At 52.6% G+C, this 14,198-nt stretch overlaps 1 long non-coding RNA gene across 1 annotated transcript in view; it reads right to left on the reverse strand.

Annotated features, from left to right (window-relative positions):
* Nucleotides 1-362: 362 nt before the first annotated feature.
* Nucleotides 363-14,198, reverse strand: part of LOC147096897 (uncharacterized) — a 67,121-nt gene continuing 53,285 nt past the window's right edge. The window contains exon 2 of the long non-coding RNA XR_015074524.1: nt 363-1,081. This is a non-coding gene — a long non-coding RNA (uncharacterized LOC147096897). The remainder of the gene's footprint in view (nt 1,082-14,198) is intronic.

Here is a 14,198-nt window from a genome sequence, read left to right on the forward strand (position 1 = left end):
TGAGGGTTGTTTCTCGTAGAAAGCCAGGGATTGGAACAGGTCGGACAGGTTTGTGTCACGTACAATGAATGTGAGGTTCCTGGCTTCAGAGACATTAATACGAAGCCAATGAAGTACTTAAAACCTAATCGTTGGCTTTGATTCAGATGCGTCAGGCACCTGAACAGTAATGAGAGGTAATGAAAAGCAATTGAGAAATCATATAGGGCACACTAGACAAACACTCACAGCGAGATGGCAGGAAAACCCCTTTGCAGGACTACAATGGGCAACACTCAGAAAGTTGTGGAAATACCGTCAGCCCTAAGTTATGCACTATCCTGACTTGGACAAATACACCGTTCCTATATTGTCAGTTCAGTTCAGTTCAGTTCAGTTCAGTTTTATTTGCCAGATGTAACCAGTACAAGTACAAATACAATGGAATGCTTGTTCCCCATCGGGACGCGTCAGCTATACATACAGCACCGCGTTCAGAGTCAATACAATGGCTTCCCGTGGCAGTGGGAGCCCGATGTCCCTCAGCCGCTCCGTCCTCCTCGTCACCGCGGCCTCCTCCTCACTGTTGCCGGCTCCACGTGTGGTGGCCTGCTTCTCCCGCTCATGATCCGACCGCTGGCCACCATGCCCGGCTCCCCTCCTCCCAGTCGGACTGCGAGTTACCCGCCATGGAGCTGCCGGCCGATGTGCTGCAGCGTGTCGTCGTGGCTGCTGCTGCTGCTCGTTGCGCTGCGCTGCCTCCGCCCGATTCGCCGAACACATCGTCGGGATGTGAATGCTCCAGTCGCCGCGGCCTCCTCCTCACCGTCGCCGGCTCCACGCTCCACGGCCCGGGGCCTGCTTCTCCCTCTCACGGGTCGGCCTCTGGCCGCCATGCTCGGCTCCCCTCCTCCCAGTCTGAATTCCTTCCCGCCGAGGAGCTGCCGGCCGACGTGCTCCAGCGGGAATTCCTTACCTAACACCACCGTGGGAGCACTATCACCATACAGACTGCAGCGGTTCAAGAAAGCCCACCGCCACCTTCTCAAAGGGCAACTAAGGTCGGGCCGCTAAATGGGGCCTTGCCAGCAACGCCCACATCCTGAGGGGGAGAAAAAAAGAAGAAAAATCATTAGCAAACTAGGTGCCAATTAAGGAACAAGAAAAGTTCAGGCTCTATTCACAGGAAGATTTTGATCAGCAGCTTAGTGAGGTGTGGTAAGGAGGAGGGGAAATTTGGGTGGAAATTAAAGCGATTAAAGAATGCACTGTGCGGACAATCTTGCTGATCGGTTTCTCCCAGTGCCTTTGTCCTGGAATTTGATGTACATGCAACATCCCAGCAGATTACTGGAAATTAAGCTGCAACAACCGCCACATTTTTTTTTCCTGGACTCCTCCAGGCAGGGCCGTTACTAAAGCTAATCACAAACAGCCGAGCCTTAACAAGTGTTATGCAACAAAGTGGTCCAATTATTACTGGAAGCCTGAAACTTTCAGGACGTTAGTGAGAGCTTACGTTCACTGTTACGTAAGTCAGCACAGCAGCCAATCGGTGCACCACATGTTCCCGTAAACAGCAAACGAATAAGTGACCACGTTGGCAGGGACACCAGGAGAATTTCCTGCTCTTCTTCAACCGGTACCGTGGGATCTTTTACGTCCGCTCGAACAGGCAAAGGAGGCCCCGGTTTAGCGTCTCATCCGAAAGACGGCACCTCCGACAGTGCAGCACTCCCTCAGCACTGCACTGAGGTGTCAGCTTGGATTATGTGCGCAAGTCTCTGGTGCCGGGCTTTTAACCACAATCTCCTGACTCAGAGGGGACTGTGCCTTAGGTTAAAAACTTGAACTCCCCCCCCGCCATCTGTCTCAATGACACTATCATCCATTTTAGAAAATATATTTATTCATAGCAGTTCTCTCCCCCTCACCTCCTGAACATACTGATTCCTGGCTGGACGACACTCCCATGGCCCATGGTAGGTAGGCATCCCCTCTCTCTCCCAAGATGCCACATCTGAGCCTAGACTGAACTTTATATATATTTTAACTTTTCTGGATGAATTAAATCCCGAGTTTCAAAGTTGGTATCTGATAATAGTGCCACCTAGGGGCTGAGATGAATGCACTATTATCCCACCACTAACCTCTCATAGAAACATAGCAACATAGAAGATAGGAGCAGGAGTAAGCCATTTGGCCCCTTGAGCCTGCTCCGCCATTCAATGAGATCATGGCTGATCATCCAAATTCAGTACCCTGTCCCTGCCTTCTCCCCATATCCCTTGATCCCTTTAGCCTTAAGAAATATATCTAACTCCTTCTTGAATATACTTAATGAATTGGACTCTACTGCCTTCTGTGGTAGAGAATTCCACAGGTTCACCACTCTCTGGGTGAAGAAATTCCTCCTCATTTCTGTACTAAATGGCTTACCCCTTATCCTTAGACTGTGACCCCTGGTTCTGGACTCCCCCGCCATCGGGAACATCCTTCCTGCATCTAGTCTGTCTAGTCCTGTTAGAATTTTATAAGTTTCAATGAGATCCCCTCTCATTCTTCTAAACTCCAGCGAGTATAAGCCCAATCGACCCAATCTCTCCTCATACGTCATTCCTGTCATCCCAGGTATCAGCCTGGTGAATCTTCGCTGCAGCCCCTCCATGGCAAGAACATCCTTCCTCAGATAAGGCGACCAAAACTGCACACAATACTCAAGGTGTGGTCTCACCAAGGCCCTGTACAACTGCAGCAAGACATCCTTGCTCCTGTACTCGAATCCACTCGCTATGAAGGCCAACATACCATTTGCCTTCTTAACCGCCCGCTGCACCTGCATGCTTACCTTCAGCGACTGGTGCACAAGGACACCCAGGTCTCGTTGCACTTCCCCTTCTCCCAATCTATTGCCGTTCAGATAATAATCTGCCTTCCTGTTTTTGCCACCAAGGTGGATAACCTCACATTTATCCACATTATACTGCATCTGCCATGCATCTGCCCAGTCACCCAACCTGTCCAAATCATACTGGAGTTTCTCGGCATCCTCTTCACAGCACACACGCCCACCCAGCTTTGTGTCGTCTGCAAACTTGGAGATATTACATCTAGTTCCCTCGTCTAGATCATTAATGTATATTGTGAATAGCTGGGGTCCTAGGACCGATCCCTGCGGTACCCCACTAGTCACTGCCTGCCACTTGGAGAAAGACCCATTTATTCCAACTCTTTGCTTCCTGTCTGCCAACAAGTCCAAGCACCTTGCCCCCAAACCCATGTGCCTTAACTTTACACGCTAAACTCTTATGCGGGACCTTATCGAAAGCCTTCTGAAAGTCCAAATACACCACATCCACTGGTTATCCCTTATCTATCTCACTGGAGATCCATTCTCCCAACGCTAACCTCTCTCACTGGGATCCATTCTCCCACCACTAACCTCTCCCACTGGGGATCTATTCTCCCTCCACTAACCTCTCCCACTGGAGATCTGTTCTCCTACGACTAACCTCTCTCACTGGGATCCCTTCTCCCACCACTAACCTCTCTCACTAGAGATCTGTTCTCCCACCACGAACCTCTCCCCCATGGGATCCATTCTCCCACCACTAACCTCTCACTGGGATCCATTCTCCCACCACTAACCTCTCTCACTGGGATCCATTCTCCCACCACTAACCTCTCTCACTGGGATCCATTCTCCCACCACCAACCTCTCCCACTGGAGATCCATTCTCCTAGCACTAACCTCTCTCACTGGGATCCATTCTCCCACCACTAACCTCTCTCACTGGGATCCATTCTCCCACCACTAACCTCTCTCACTGGGATCCATTCTCCCACCACTAACCTCTCTCACTGGGATCCATTGTCCCACCACTAACCACTCCCACTGGGATCCATTCTCTGTCCACTAACCTCTCTCACTGGGATCCTTTCTCCCACCACTAACCTCTCTCACTGGGGATCCATTCTCCCACCACTAACCTCTCTCACTGGGATCCATTCTCCCACCACTAACCTCTCTCACTGGGGATCCATTCTCCCACCACTAACCTCTCTCACTGGGGATCCATTCTCCCACCACTAACCACTCTCACTGGGATCCATTCTCCCTCCACTAACCTCTCTCACTGGGATCCATTCTCCCACCACTAACCTCTCTCACTGGGATCCATTTTCCCACCACTAACCTCTCTCACTGGGATCCATTCTCCCTCCACTAACCTCTCTCACTGGGATCCATTCTCCCACCACTAACCTCTCCCACTGGGATCCATTCTCCCTCCACTAACCTCTCCCACTGGGATCCATTCTCCCTCCACTAACCTCTCTCACTGGGATCCATTCTCTGTCCACTAACCTCTCTCACTGGGATCCATTCTCCCTCCACTAACCTCTCTCACTGGGATCCATTCTCCCACCACTAACCTCTCTGACTGGGATCCATTCTCCAACCACTAACCTCTCTCACTGGGATCCATTCTCCCACCACTAACCTCTCTCACTGGGATCCATTCTCCCACCACTAACCTCTCTCACTGGGATCCATTCTCCAACCACTAACCTCTCTCACTGGGATCCATTCTCCAACCACTAACCTCTCTCACGGGGGATCCATTCTCCCACCACTAACCTCTCTCACTGGGATCCATTCTCCCACCACTAACCTCTCCCACTGGAGATCCATTCTCCCACCACTAACCACTCTCACTGGGATCCATTCTCCCTCCACTAACCTCTCTCACTGGGATCCATTCTCCCACCACTAACCTCTCTCACTGGGATCCATTCTCCCTCCACTAACCTCTCTCACTGGGATCCATTCTCCCACCACTAACCTCTCTGACTGGGATCCATTCTCCAACCACTAACCTTTCTCATTGGGATCCATTCTCCCACCACTAACCTCTCTCACTGGGATCCATTCTCCCACCACTAACCTCTCTCACTGGGATCCATTCTCCCACCACTAACCACTCTCACTGGAGATCCATTCTCCCACCACTAACCTCTCTCACTGGGATCCATTCTCCCACCACTAACCTCTCTCACTGGGATCCATTCTCCTACCACTAACCTCTCTCACTGGGATCCATTCTCCCTCCACTAACCTCTCTCACTGGGATCCATTCTCCCACCACTAACCTCTCTCACTGGGGATCCATTCTCCCACCACTAACCTCTCTCACTGGGGATCCATTCTCCCACCACTAACCTCTCCCACTGGGATCCATTCTCCCTCCACTAACCTCTCTCACTGGGGATCCCTTCTCCCACCACTAACCTCTCCCACTGGGATCCATTCTCCCACCACTAACCTCTCTCACTGGGATCCATTCCCTACCACTAACCTCTCTCACTGGGATCCATTCTTCTACCACTAACCTCTCTCACTGGGGATCCATTCTCCCACCACAACCTCTCACTGGAATCCATTCTCCCACCACTAACCTCTCTCACTGGGATCCATTCTCCCACCACTAACCTCTCTCACTGGGGATCCATTCTCCCACCACTAACCTCTCTCACTGGGATCCATTCTCCCACCACTAACCTCTCTCACTGGGGATCCATTCTCCCACCACTAACCTCTCTCACTGGGATCCATTCTCCCACCACTAACCTCTCTCACTGGGATCCATTCTCCTACCACTAACCTCTCTCACTGGGATCCATTCTCCCTCCACTAACCTCTCTCACTGGGATCCATTCTCCCACCACTAACCTCTCTCACTGGGGATCCATTCTCCCACCACTAACCTCTCTCACTGGGGATCCATTCTCCCACCACTAACCTCTCTCACTGGGGATCCATTCTCCCACCACTAACCTCTCCCACTGGGATCCATTCTCCCTCCACTAACCTCTCTCACTGGGGATCCCTTCTCCCACCACTAACCTCTCCCACTGGGATCCATTCTCCCACCACTAACCTCTCTCACTGGGATCCATTCCCTACCACTAACCTCTCTCACTGGGATCCATTCTTCTACCACTAACCTCTCTCACTGGGGATCCATTCTCCCACCACAACCTCTCACTGGAATCCATTCTCCCACCACTAACCTCTCTCACTGGGATCCATTCTCCCACCACTAACCTCTCTCACTGGGGATCCATTCTCCCACCACTAACCTCTCTCACTGGGATCCATTCTCCCACCACTAACCTCTCTCACTGGGGATCCATTCTCCCACCACTAACCTCTCTCACTGGGATCCATTCTCCCACCACTAACCTCTCTCACTGGGATCCATTCTCCCACCACTAAACTCTCTCACTGGAGATCCATTCTCCCACCACTAACCTCTCCCACTGGGATCCATTCTCCCACCACTATCCTCTCTCACTGGGATCCATTCTCCCACCACTAACCTCTCTCACTGGGATCCATTCTCCCACCACTAACCTCTCTCACTGGGATCCATTCTCCCACCACTAACCTCTCCCACTGGGATCGGTTCACCCACCACTAACCTCTCCCACTGGGATCCATTCTCCCACCACTAACCTCTCTCACTGGGATCCATTCTCCTACCAGTAACCTCTCTCACTGGGATCCATTCTCCCACCACTAACCACTCCCACTGGGATCCATTCTCTGTCCAGTAACTTCTCTCACTGGGATCCATTCTCCCACCACTAACCTCTCTCACTGGGATCGATTTTCCCACCACTAACCTCCCTCACTGGGATCCCTTCTCCGACCACTAACATCTCCCACTGGGATCCATTCTCCCACCACTAACCTCTCTCACTGGGGATCCACTCTCCCACCACTAACCTCTCTCACTGGGATCCATTCTCCCACCACTAACCTCTCCCACTGGGGATCCATTCTCCCACCACTAACCTCTCTCACTGGGATCCATTCTCCCACCACTAACCTCTCCCACTGGGGATCCATTCTCCCACCACTAACCTCTCTCACTGGGGATCCATTCTCCCACCACTAACCTCTCTCACTGGGATCCATTCTCCCACCACTAACCTCTCTCACTAGGATCCATTCTCCCACCACTAACCTCTCTCACTGGGATCCATTCTCCTACAACTAACCTCTCTCACTGGGATCCATTCTCCCACCACTAACCTCTCTCACTGGGATCCATTCTCCCACCACTAACCTCTCTCACTGGGATCCATTCTCCCACCACTAACCTCTCTCACTGGGATCCATTTTCCCACCACTAACCTCTCCCACTGGGATCCATTCTCCCACCACTAACCTCTCTCACTGAGGATCCATTCTCCCACCACTAACCTCTCCCACTGGGATCCATTCTCCCTCCACTAACCTCTCTCACTGGGGATCCCTTCTCCCACCACTAACCTCTCCCACTGGGATCCATTCTCCCACCACTAACCTCTCTCACTGGGATCCATTCTCCCACCACTAACCTCTCTCACTGGGATCCATTCTCCCACCAATAACCTCTCTCACTGGGATCCATTCTCCCTCCACTAACCTCTCCCTCTGGGGATCTATTCTCCCACCACTAACCTCTCCCACTGGAGATCTGTTCTCCTACGACTAACGTCTCTCACTGGGATCCATTCTCCTACCACTAACCTCTCTCACTGGGGATCCATTCTCCCACCACTAACCTCTCTCACTGGGATCCATTCTCCCACCACTAACCTCTCCCACTGGGGATCCATTCTCGACCACTAACCTCTCTCACTGGGATCCATTCTCCCACCACTAACCTCTCCCACTGGGGATCCATTCTCCAACCACTAACCTCTCTCACTGGGATCCATTCTCCCACCACTAACCTCTCTCACTGGGATCCATTCTCCCACCACTAACCTCTCTCACTGGGATCCATTCTCCCACCACTAACCTCTCACTGGGATCCCTTCTCCCACCACTAACCTCACCCACTGGGATCCATTCTCCCACCACTAACCACTCCCACTGGGATCCATTCTCCTACCACTAACCTCTCACTGGGATCCCTTCTCCCACCACTAACCTCTCTCACTGGGATCCATTCTCCCACCACTAACCTCTCTCACTGGGATCCATTCTCCCACCACTATCCTCTCCCACTGGGATCCATTCTCCTATCACTAACCTCTCCCACTGGGATCCATTCTCCTACGACTAACCTCTCCCACTGGGATCCATTCTCCTCCGACTAACCTCTCTCACTGGGATCCATTCTCCCACCACTAACCTCTCTCACTGGGATCCATTCTCCCACCACTAACCTCTCTCACTGGGGATCCATTCTCCCACCACTAACCTCTCTCACTGGGATCCATTTTCCCACCACTAACCTCTCCCACTGGGATCCATTCTCCCACCACTAACCTCTCTCACTGAGGATCCATTCTCCCACCACTAACCTCTCTCACTGGGATCCATTCTCCCACCACTAACCTCTCCCACTGGGATCCATTCTCCCACCACTAACCTCTCTCACTAGGATCCATTCTCCCACCACTAACCTCTCTCACTGGAATCCATTCTCCCACCACTAACCTCTCTCACTGGGATCCATTCCCTACCACTAACCTCTCTCACTGGGATCCATTCTCCCACCACTAACCTCTCTCACTGGGATCCATTCTCCCACCACTAACCTCTCTCACTGGGATCCATTCTCCCACCACTAACCTCTCTCACTGGGATCCATTCTCCCACCACTAACCTCTCTCACTGGGATCCATTCTCCCACCACTAACCTCTCTCACTGGGATCCATTCTCCCACCACTAACCTCTCTCACTGGGGATCCATTCTCCCACCACTAACCTCTCCCACTGGAGATCCATTCTCCCACCACTAACCTCTCTCACTGGGGATCCATTCTCCCACCACTAACCTCTCTCACTGGGATCCATTCTCCCACCACTAACCTCTCTCACTGGGGATCCATTCTCCCAACACTAACCTCTCCCTCTGGAGATCCATTCTCCCACCACTAACCTCTCTCACTGGGATCCATTCTCCCACCACTAACCTCTCTCACTGGGATCCATTCTCCCACCACTAACCTCTCTCACTGGGATCCATTCTCCCACCACTAACCTCTCTCACTGGGATCCAGTCTCCCACCACTAAACTCTCTCACTGGAGATCCATTCTCCCACCACTAACCTCTCCCACTGGGATCCATTCTCCCACCACTATCCTCTCTCACTGGGATCCATTCTCCCACCACTAACCTCTCTCACTGGGATCCATTCTCCCACCACTAACCTCTCTCACTGGGATCCATTCTCCCACCACTAACCTCTCTCACTGGGATCCATTCTCCCACCACTAACCTCTCCCACTGGGATCGATTCTCCCACCACTAACCTCTCTCACTGGGATCCATTCTCCTACCAGTAACCTCTCTCACTGGGATCCATTCTCCCACCACTAACCACTCCCACTGGGATCCATTCTCTGTCCAGTAACTTCTCTCACTGGGATCCATTCTCCCACCACTAACCTCTCTCACTGGGATCCATTCTCCCACCACTAACCTCCCTCACTGGGATCCTTTCTCCCACCACTAACCTCTCTCACTGGGATCCATTCTCCCACCACTAACCTCCCTCACTGGGATCCATTCGCCCTCCACTAACCTCTCTCACTGGGATCGATTTTCCCACCACTAACCTCTCTCACTGGGATCCATTCTCCCACCACTAACCTCCCTCACTGGGATCCATTCGCCCTCCACTAACCTCTCTCACTGGGATCCATTCTCCCACCACTAACCTCCCTCACTGGGATCCCTTCTCCGACCACGAACCTCTCCCACTGGGATCCATTCTCCCACCACTAACCTCTCTCACTGGGGATCCACTCTCCCACCACTAACCTCTCTCACTGGGATCCATTCTCCCACCACTAACCTCTCCCACTGGGGATCCATTCTCCCACCACTAACCTCTCTCACTGGGATCCATTCTCCCACCACTAACCTCTCCCACTGGGGATCCATTCTCCCACCACTAACCTCTCTCACTGGGGATCCATTCTCCGACCACTAACCTCTCTCACTGGGATCCATTCTCCCACCACTAACCTCTCTCACTGGGATCCATTCTCCCTCCACTAACCTCTCTCACTGGGATCCATTCTCCCACCACTAACCTCTCTCACTGGGGATCCACTCTCCCACCACTAACCTCTCTCACTGGGATCCATTCTCCCACCACTATCCTCTCTCACTGGGATCCATTCTCCCACCAATAACCTCTCTCACTGGGATCCATTCTCCCACCACTAACCTCTCCCACTGGGGATCTATTCTCCCTCCACTAACCTCTCCCACTGGAGATCTGTTCTCCTACGACTAACGTCTCTCACTGGGATCCATTCTCCCACCACTAACCTCTCTCACTGGGATCCATTCTCCCACCACTAACCTCTCTCACTGGGATCCATTCTCCCACCACTAACCTCTCTCACTGGGATCCATTCTCCTACCACTAACCTCTCTCACTGGGGATCCATTCTCCCACCACTAACCTCTCTCACTGGGATCCATTCTCCCACCACTAACCTCTCCCACTGGGGATCCATTCTCCAACCACTAACCTTTCTCACTGGGATCCATTCTCCCACCACTAACCTCTCTCACTGGGATCCATTCTCCCACCACTAACCTCTCTCACTGGGATCCATTCTCCCACCACTAACCTCTCACTGGGATCCATTCTCCCACCACTAACCTCTCTCACTGGGATCCATTCTCCCACCACTAACCTCTCTCACTGGGATCCATTCTCCCACCACTAACCTCACCCACTGGGATCCATTCTCCCACCACTAACCACTCCCACTGGGATCCATTCTCCTACCACTAACCTCTCACTGGGATCCCTTCTCCCACCACTAACCTCTCTCACTGGGATCCATTCTCCCACCACTAACCTCTCTCACTGGGATCCATTCTCCCACCACTAACATCTCTCACTGGGATCCATTCTCCCACCACTAACCTCTCCCACTGGGATCCATTCTCGACCACTAACCTCTCTCACTGGGATCCATTCTCCCACCACTAACCTCTCCCACTGGGGATCCATTCTCCAACCACTAACCTCTCTCACTGGGATCCATTCTCCCACCACTAACCTCTCTCACTGGGATCCATTCTCCCACCACTAACCTCTCTCACTGGGATCCATTCTCCCACCACTAACCTCTCACTGGGATCCATTCTCCCACCACTAACCTCTCCCACTGGGGATCCATTCTCCAACCACTAACCTTTCTCACTGGGATCCATTCTCCCACCACTAACCTCTCTCACTGGGATCCATTCTCCCACCACTAACCTCTCTCACTGGGATCCATTCTCCCACCACTAACCTCTCACTGGGATCCATTCTGCCACCACTAACCTCTCTCACTGGGATCCATTCTCCCACCACTAACCTCTCTCACTGGGATCCATTCTCCCACCACTAACCTCACCCACTGGGATCCATTCTCCCACCACTAACCACTCCCACTGGGATCCATTCTCCTACCACTAACCTCTCACTGGGATCCCTTCTCCCACCACTAACCTCTCTCACTGGGATCCATTCTCCCACCACTAACCTCTCTCACTGGGATCCATTCTCCCACCACTAACATCTCTCACTGGGATCCATTCTCCCACCACTAACCTCTCCCACTGGGATCCATTCTCGACCACTAACCTCTCTCACTGGGATCCATTCTCCCACCACTAACCTCTCCCACTGGGGATCCATTCTCCAACCACTAACCTCTCTCACTGGGATCCATTCTCCCACCACTAACCTCTCTCACTGGGATCCATTCTCCCACCACTAACCTCTCTCACTGGGATCCATTCTCCCACCACTAACCTCTCACTGGGATCCCTTCTCCCACCACTAACCTCACCCACTGGGATCCATTCTCCCACCACTAACCACTCCCACTGGGATCCATTCTCCTACCACTAACCTCTCACTGGGATCCCTTCTCCCACCACTAACCTCTCTCACTGGGATCCATTCTCCCACCACTAACCTCTCTCACTGGGATCCATTCTCCCACCACTATCCTCTCCCACTGGGATCCATTCTCCTATCACTAACCTCTCCCACTGGGATCCATTCTCCTACGACTAACCTCTCCCACTGGGATCCATTCTCCTCCGACTAACCTCTCTCACTGGGATCCATTCTCCCACCACTAACCTCTCTCACTGGGATCCATTCTCCCACCACTAACCTCTCTCACTGGGGATCCATTCTCCCACCACTAACCTCTCTCACTGGGATCCATTTTCCCACCACTAACCTCTCCCACTGGGATCCATTCTCCCACCACTAACCTCTCTCACTGAGGATCCATTCTCCCACAACTAACCTCTCTCACTGGGATCCATTCTCCCACCACTAACCTCTCCCACTGGGATCCATTCTCCCACCACTAACCTCTCTCACTAGGATCCATTCTCCCACCACTAACCTCTCTCACTGGAATCCATTCTCCCACCACTAACCTCTCTCACTGGGATCCATTCCCTACCACTAACCTCTCTCACTGGGATCCATTCTCCCACCACTAACCTCTCTCACTGGGATCCATTCTCCCACCACTAACCTCTCTCACTGGGATCCATTCTCCCACCACTAACCTCTCTCACTGGGATCCATTCTCCACCACTAACCTCTCTCACTGGGATCCATTCTCCCACCACTAACCTCTCTCACTGGGATCCATTCTCCCACCACTAACCTCTCTCACTGGGGATCCATTCTCCCACCACTAACCTCTCCCCACTGGAGATCCATTCTCCCACCACTAACCTCTCTCACTGGGGATCCATTCTCCCACCACTAACCTCTCTCACTGGGATCCATTCTCCCACCACTAACCTCTCTCACTGGGGATCCATTCTCCCAACACTAACCTCTCCCTCTGGAGATCCATTCTCCCACCACTAACCTCTCTCACTGGGATCCATTCTCCCACCACTAACCTCTCTCACTGGGATCCATTCTCCCACCACTAACCTCTCTCACTGGGATCCAGTCTCCCACCACTAAACTCTCTCACTGGAGATCCATTCTCCCACCACTAACCTCTCCCACTGGGATCCATTCTCCCACCACTATCCTCTCTCACTGGGATCCATTCTCCCACCACTAACCTCTCTCACTGGGATCCATTCTCCCACCACTAACCTCTCTCACTGGGATCCATTCTCCCACCACTAACCTCTCTCACTGGGATCCATTCTCCCACCACTAACCTCTCCCACTGGGATCGATTCTCCCACCACTAACCTCTCTCACTGGGATCCATTCTCCTACCAGTAACCTCTCTCACTGGGATCCATTCTCCCACCACTAACCACTCCCACTGGGATCCATTCTCTGTCCAGTAACTTCTCTCACTGGGATCCATTCTCCCACCACTAACCTCTCTCACTGGGATCCATTCTCCCACCACTAACCTCCCTCACTGGGATCCTTTCTCCCACCACTAACCTCTCTCACTGGGATCCATTCTCCCACCACTAACCTCCCTCACTGGGATCCATTCGCCCTCCACTAACCTCTCTCACTGGGATCGATTTTCCCACCACTAACCTCTCTCACTGGGATCCATTCTCCCACCACTAACCTCCCTCACTGGGATCCATTCGCCCTCCACTAACCTCTCTCACTGGGATCCATTCTCCCACCACTAACCTCCCTCACTGGGATCCCTTCTCCGACCACGAACCTCTCCCACTGGGATCCATTCTCCCACCACTAACCTCTCTCACTGGGGATCCACTCTCCCACCACTAACCTCTCTCACTGGGATCCATTCTCCCACCACTAACCTCTCCCACTGGGGATCCATTCTCCCACCACTAACCTCTCTCACTGGGATCCATTCTCCCACCACTAACCTCTCCCACTGGGGATCCATTCTCCCACCACTAACCTCTCTCACTGGGGATCCATTCTCCGACCACTAACCTCTCTCACTGGGATCCATTCTCCCACCACTAACCTCTCTCACTGGGATCCATTCTCCCTCCACTAACCTCTCTCACTGGGATCCATTCTCCCACCACTAACCTCTCTCACTGGGGATCCACTCTCCCACCACTAACCTCTCTCACTGGGATCCATTCTCCCACCACTATCCTCTCTCACTGGGATCCATTCTCCCACCAATAACCTCTCTCACTGGGATCCATTCTCCCACCACTAACCTCTCCCACTGGGGATCTATTCTCCCTCCAC

Source organism: Somniosus microcephalus, chromosome 34 (genome assembly GCF_052327205.1).
Source record: "Somniosus microcephalus isolate GS21.2 chromosome 34, FLI_Smic_1.0, whole genome shotgun sequence".
NCBI classification, from domain to species: Eukaryota; Metazoa; Chordata; class Chondrichthyes; order Squaliformes; family Somniosidae; genus Somniosus; species Somniosus microcephalus.